We start from the raw sequence: 6,564 nt of genomic DNA on the forward strand, positions 1-6,564 counted from the left end.
TTTTTTACGGCAGGTCGAGTGCCATAGCAAAGCTTTGGTGGGTTTATATTTCTTAAAAGTATTATTGGTAGGCCTATTTTTAGTTGTAGCACGTGTAGTGGAAACCCTGAGAATAATATCTCGAGGTAAAAACTGATCACCGACCATAACGATGGCCACTTCGTCGATAGTTGGAGCATTGTATCTACGCACATGTTGGCCAGGAGGCGTTTTGTCAGCGGAAATAACAATTTTATGCGTATAAGTAGGCATCAAATCGATGGCTGTTTTGAACAGACGCACTAAATTATTATTTTCGTGGAAAAGATGTTGTAATTGGGAAACGATTGTCCTTTCAATGTTGGGAGAAATTTCGCAACGTGCATTCAATTCAGAATTTCTATCACTGATGAAGTACAATTGTAAAAATTTATGATTCTCGCCTGAGAATGGTAGAAGAGACCCTGCTCTATGATAAATTTATGATAATGATAAATTTACCCTTTTACTTTGAAAGTAGACATAATTTGATCTGGATTTTCAATTTGGGCTCCAAACGACGTCATTTGGAAACATGAGTTGTGTTTTCTGATTCATTTATATTCCTTATGTCCCGGTGTCCCGGTCGTCATTTATATCCCCCTGTTTTATATCCCGCTTATTTTTCAGTTTTTTCCTTTTTTTAGTTTTTTTTTACTTTTTTAGTTCTTTTAGTTTTTACGTTTTTTAGTTTTTTTAGTTTTTTAGATGAATTTTTTTTTAGTTTTTTACCTTTTTTTCTTTTTAGTTTTTTATTGGTTTTTACCTTTTTTTAGCTTTTTATCTTTTTTATTTTTTTTATTTTTATTTTTAATTTTACTAGTATTCTTTTTCTCTTCTATTTTCCATTTTTCCTTTTTTTAGTTTTTTTTAGTTTTTAGTTTTTTAAGTTTTTTCCTTTTTTTAGTTTCTTTAGTTTTTTTAGTTTTTCGGTTTTTTTATTTTTTTATTAGTTTTTAGTTTTTTTTGTAGTTTTTGCCTTTTTTTAGTTTTTTCAGTTTTTTTTTAGTTTTTACCTTTTTTAGCCTAACCAGGATTTGAACCTGGGACCTTCATTCTCCGTTCTGACACCCTCTCTCACCGAGTGACTACTCCAGCATGTTCATTTTGGTGTTTTAAATGGTATATTATTAACCAAATTAATGTGTTTTACAATATACTAAGCATCGTCATAACAAAAATGACGGCAACTAATTTCATGACGTTAGCCGAAACATGACGTCACCTGATCCACAGATCCACAGACCCACAGACAGACAGACAACTTATTTTTATATAGATAGATATATATGCATATATATATATATATATATATATATATATATATATATATATATATATATATATATATATATATATATATATATATATATATATATATATATATATATATATATATATATATATATATATATATATATATATATATATATATATATATATATATATAAATATATAAATATATACATATATATATATATATATATATATATATATATATATATATATATATATATATATATATATATATATATATATATATATATATATATATATATATATATATATATATATATATATATATATATATATATATATATATATATATATATATATATATATATATATATATATATATGTTTTTAACTACGTAAAACTTACGAATATGCTATATTCTTCGCTGTCCCATTGTCTGTGCATATAAATAGATTGTCAGGATTACCGACTCTTGAACATGCAACATATAATTGTCCATGGGAAAACGATCCGTATTCAGATCTATATCGCATTTTTCTAATGATTGCCCTTGGGCTTTAATGATGGTAATTGCTAATCGAATATTCCCTGTGTCCCCTTCGTCATTTATATATCCCCCATGTGCCCTTCCAGCCTCCCCGTTGTAGTTGTGTCCCTGTGTCCCGGTCGTCATTTCTGTCCCAGTGTCTCGGTCTGTAATTTCTCTTTGAGTGTCCCAGTCGTCATTTATGTTCCCTGTGTCCCGCTTGTCGTTTGTGTCCTGGTGTCCCGGTCAGTAATTTCTCTTTGAGTGTCCCGGTCGTCATTTATATTCCTTGTGTCCCGGTCTGTAACATATGACAATAGATCAATTGTGTTGGAACTTTGTTCACGATTCCATTCTACACATGTAGAAATAGATGCTTGAGAAGTTTGTTTGCAACAGATAAGCACAAATCTTCAATCATAACTAAAGTGCGGTTACAAATTTCTGTTGTGAAGTCCAAGGTCATATCTGACCTTTCTAGCCGTATTCTGTGGAGTATATTCTCAGCCATTGGCGATTTGTATTTCTCCCTTAACTCTGTAGGAGATGAAGGGGAGCAACTTATGCCGGAAGACGCGGGCCGTAATGTCATGTCTATGAACTGGCGATTGTCCAGGATGTAAAAGCTGTTGTATCTAATCCCAAGATGGATATATAAATGTAATAAATGACGAATCATTAATCTATAAGCATAATATTTCATTGAGCTGCATTTCTTATCCATTTCTTTGTTAGTGGCTGGATTTATCAGCTTAATATAAAAGTGATAGCTGTCAGCTCCATCCCAAAAAATCGTAGGATATTGTAGGACTTCGTAGCATCGATGAGTTTAATAAAAACTTCTCTTTGAAACGCCTTCTTATATACTTATAATGACGTCATATACAAAGTCTTTGATGTCATATACAAATCACCGACCGTAACGATTGCCATTTCGTTGATAGTTGCGTATCAGTAGGCATCAATTCGATTGCTGTTTTGAACAGAAGCACTAAATTATTATTTATGTGGAAAAGATGTTGCAACTGGGAAACGATAGTCCTTTGAACGTCGTTTTTTTTTTTATCATCGGTATCACTTTCAAGTTGTTTGATTTGTTTTACCTTAACTTGTCTTTCGTCACTATGAAATACATATAGCCGAACCATTTGTTCGCCTTAACGCATCTCTGAAGTTTTGGCTTAAGTTGGCAGTTATTTGCTTTTTATCTATGATGAAGTTAGTGCTGCAATCATGATTGGCTTCTTCTAGACTCATTTACAAGCTGATCGAAGACAAAAGAACTTGCATATTAAGAATCAATGCAACAACATTTTCAATTATTTTTGTTTAGACTGCTTTATCTTTGTGCGCAAGCTTCTTAAGCTAAGCTGAATCGGGGAAAACAACCGTTCTTTTTATATTTTCGTCTCACAAAGCTGATGGAACTAATCACTTGTTGCTTTTTTTGTAGCCGATTTTTTTTATTTAGTTTCAGGTGTCATATGACACTCTTTTCAAAAATATCTTGTGTTTAGTTTATTTATTTCTACCTAGATTTCAAGCCTATTAGAAAGAAATGCATTTAGGCCCCATTTTCATGTTTCACAATTTGATCAATCTAAAATTAATTTTAATTTTTTCCCTGCATCCAAAAGCTTACAAATATAGTAGTTTTGAAAAATGCAGTTTCTGTTACTTCAGTGTTTTACCAAATATATTTATGGTGACTTCAGAAAAAAAACCTGAACACCGTTTAAAATGACAATATCTAGATCAAAATAAAAAGTGAATCATTCGAATTAGTATGGTCAAAAACACAGAATAGGGAAATTACAGTCCCTCATCTTGAACAACTAGGAAAATTACTTTTTTTTTGGATCGGTAGCACTGATCTTTCTCCCGTTTATATATATATATATATATATATATATATATATATATATATATATATATATATATATATTAGAGTATATTAGAGTGGCGAAACCCTATATAGGCCAGTGTATTCTCCTGATGAGCCCTTATGTTGGGTGTTGCCTCTGAATTATTTGTCTATATTATTTTTTTCTATTGTTCGGTAAATGACGACTTATACTTATTGACGACATGACTGCCTGTCCATGGATTATTCTTTATGGTTGATTGTGTGTGGCTATGCTGTTTGACCTATGTGATTGTATGGATGAGTAGGGTTAAGGCCTCATTCAAGTGCTGGTCTATATTAATCACTAATTTAGGAAAACAGTCTTCCTTTTCTCCTTCTGTCTCTTTTTTTTCTTTTTTTTGTGTTTGTGCTGTAGCATTGGTGATTTCTCTTTTCATGATATATATATATATATATACTAGCTGTTGGGGTGGCGCTTCGCGCCACCCCAACTAGTTGGAGGGGGTGCTTCACCCCCCAAGCCCCCCCACGCACATAAGTCGTTACGCGCCATATTATTTACGTGCCATTGTAATTTGTCCCTGTGTCCCACCTGTGAAAATAGATAGATATATATATGTTATAACCACGTAAAACTTGCGAATATACAACATTCTTCGCTGTCCCATTGTCTGTGCATATAAATAGATTGTCAGGTTTACCGACTCTTGAACATACAATATATAATTGTCCATGGGAAAAACAATCGGTATTCAGATCTATATCTCATTATTCTAATGATTGCCCTTGAGCTTTGTTGATGGTGATTGCAAATCGAACATTCCTTGTGTCCCCGTCGTCATTTATATATCCCCTTGTGCCCCCCAGCGTCGCCGTTGTAGTTGTATATTCCCTGTTTCCCGGTGTCCCGGTCTGTACTGCCATCTTATAATGACGTCATATACAAAGCTTTATATACTTATAATGACGTCATATGCAAACCCACAAACAAACAAACATGCCAACAAACAACTTATTTTTATATATATATATATATATATATATATATATATATATATATATATATATATATATATATATATATATATATAGGTTTCTTTTTTAGTTTTTTTTTTAGTTTTGCAGCTTTTTTATATTTTTTTAGCTTTTTTTCTTTTTAGTTTTTTACCTTTTTGTTTTTTTGCTTCTTTTTAAAGTTTTTTCTTTTTAGGTTTTTTCTTTTTTTTTTTAGCTTTTTTCGCACCATATTAGTTAAGTGCCATTGTAGTTGTGTCCCTGTGTCCCATCTGCGAATTTAGATAGATATATATATATATATATATATATATATATATATATATATATATATATATATATATATATATATATATATATATATATATATATATATATATATATATATGTTTTTAACTACGTAAAACTTGCGAATATACAACATTCTTCGCTGTCCCATTGTCAGTGCATATAAATAGATTGTAAGGTTTACCGACTCTTGAACATGCAACATATAACTGTCCATGGGAAAAACAATCCGTATTCAAATCTATACCTCATTATTCTAATGATTGCCCTTGAGCTTTGTTGATGGTGATTGCTAATCGAACATTTGCTGTGTCCCGGTCGTCATTTATATATCCCCCCTGTGCCCCCCGGTGTCCACGTTGTAGTTTTGTCCCTGTGTCCCGTTCGTCATTTATATTCCCTGTTTCTCGGTCATCATTTGTGTCCCAGTGTCCCGATCTGTAATTTCGTCAGTCGACAAACAAAGAATTTTACCGAGCATTTGAAGTAGGTCTATCCTTATCACCCGAATGTCTCCCGATACTTTCAAAAATTGAAAGAGAAGTTAGTAAACTACTTTTTTACATCCTTTTTGGTAAAATTCTAGTTGATTGACTTCTTGCTATCTCAGAAAGGCTTTAGGTTAGGAAAATGAAACTTTCAGGGATGGGTCTACAGGCTAAAGTATGTCCTGGGAAGGTATTTTAAAGTACCCACCTTCACCCTTTCTTCCTCTTGAGGGCCTTGAAATTTGCTACATGACAGGTTTTTTGCTATACCTATTGAAATTTTGACAAAACAACATTTTACCTTGATTTTCAGTTACTAGTTGCTTTTTCTCTGCCTTTAGTTCTAAAAATGCAATTCCTGGTATTTGAGTAGAATTTTGAGTCATATCAATGTTTTTTTTCAAAATTTAGGAAATGTATTTGCTTATCTTTAAAACCTTATAAAATAGAATTGAGCAAAGTTATGAAGCTGAAAACAATCCTTTTTCGGTTTTAAAGGTATTCCTTTTTTCTGTTTTATTTCTCCTTTGTAATTATTTATGTTTTAAACTTCTCCTTTTTTCTGTTTTAAAATTGTCTATAAATTATTTAAATAATTTCACTCACAATTTTATTGTTTTATCATATTAGTCCAAACTTAGTTTTCCTCAAAGTCTCACTGATAAAGTCTTCAGATGAAGATGGCTGAAAATTCGATGGAACAATTCCAGCCAATCGGATACTTTCGCCTAAAGAACCTTCGTGGAAACAGGAATTTTTCAGGGTGATATACGCAATACGCTCTCGGATTCTCATTAGATACGTGAAAGGTAAACATCTAAAATCTAAAAGCCTTAGGGAAACTTGTTTCCATTCAAAGGTGCCAAAACAGGGGCGGATCTACAACAAAATCTGGAGGGCCCATTGTGAAAAGAACACCGATGAGCAAAATATTGGGGGGGGGAGTGAGAAAGGTTCCGATAATTGACCAAATTAACAAATTTATTCAAAAACGAGTTGAATAAAGAGAAAAACTAGGAATGAGGGGGACTTAAGAATCTTGGCGGCACAGGGCCCCCTGCCATCTCCTGAATCCACCCACTCTGCTAAAACGTATGTTTATGCCT

General features: G+C 32.2%; 1 protein-coding gene across 10 annotated transcripts in view; it reads right to left on the reverse strand.

Annotated features, from left to right (window-relative positions):
- The window catches only part of LOC136033189 (protein MON2 homolog), a 57,711-nt gene extending 51,525 nt beyond the window's left edge, over window positions 1–6,186 (reverse strand). For 6 of the 10 annotated variants that reach the window (XR_010618884.1, XR_010618881.1, XR_010618882.1 and 3 more), the window contains exon 1: window positions 6,065–6,186. The gene's annotated coding sequence lies outside the window, so the exon portion shown is untranslated. The remainder of the gene's footprint in view (window positions 1–6,064) is intronic. The other 4 variants (XR_010618883.1, XR_010618886.1, XR_010618879.1 and 1 more) reach the window with 3 other exon arrangements.
- Window positions 6,187–6,564: the final 378 nt, after the last annotated feature.

Source organism: Artemia franciscana, chromosome 11, assembly GCF_032884065.1.
Source record: "Artemia franciscana chromosome 11, ASM3288406v1, whole genome shotgun sequence".
NCBI classification, from domain to species: domain Eukaryota; kingdom Metazoa; phylum Arthropoda; class Branchiopoda; order Anostraca; family Artemiidae; genus Artemia; species Artemia franciscana.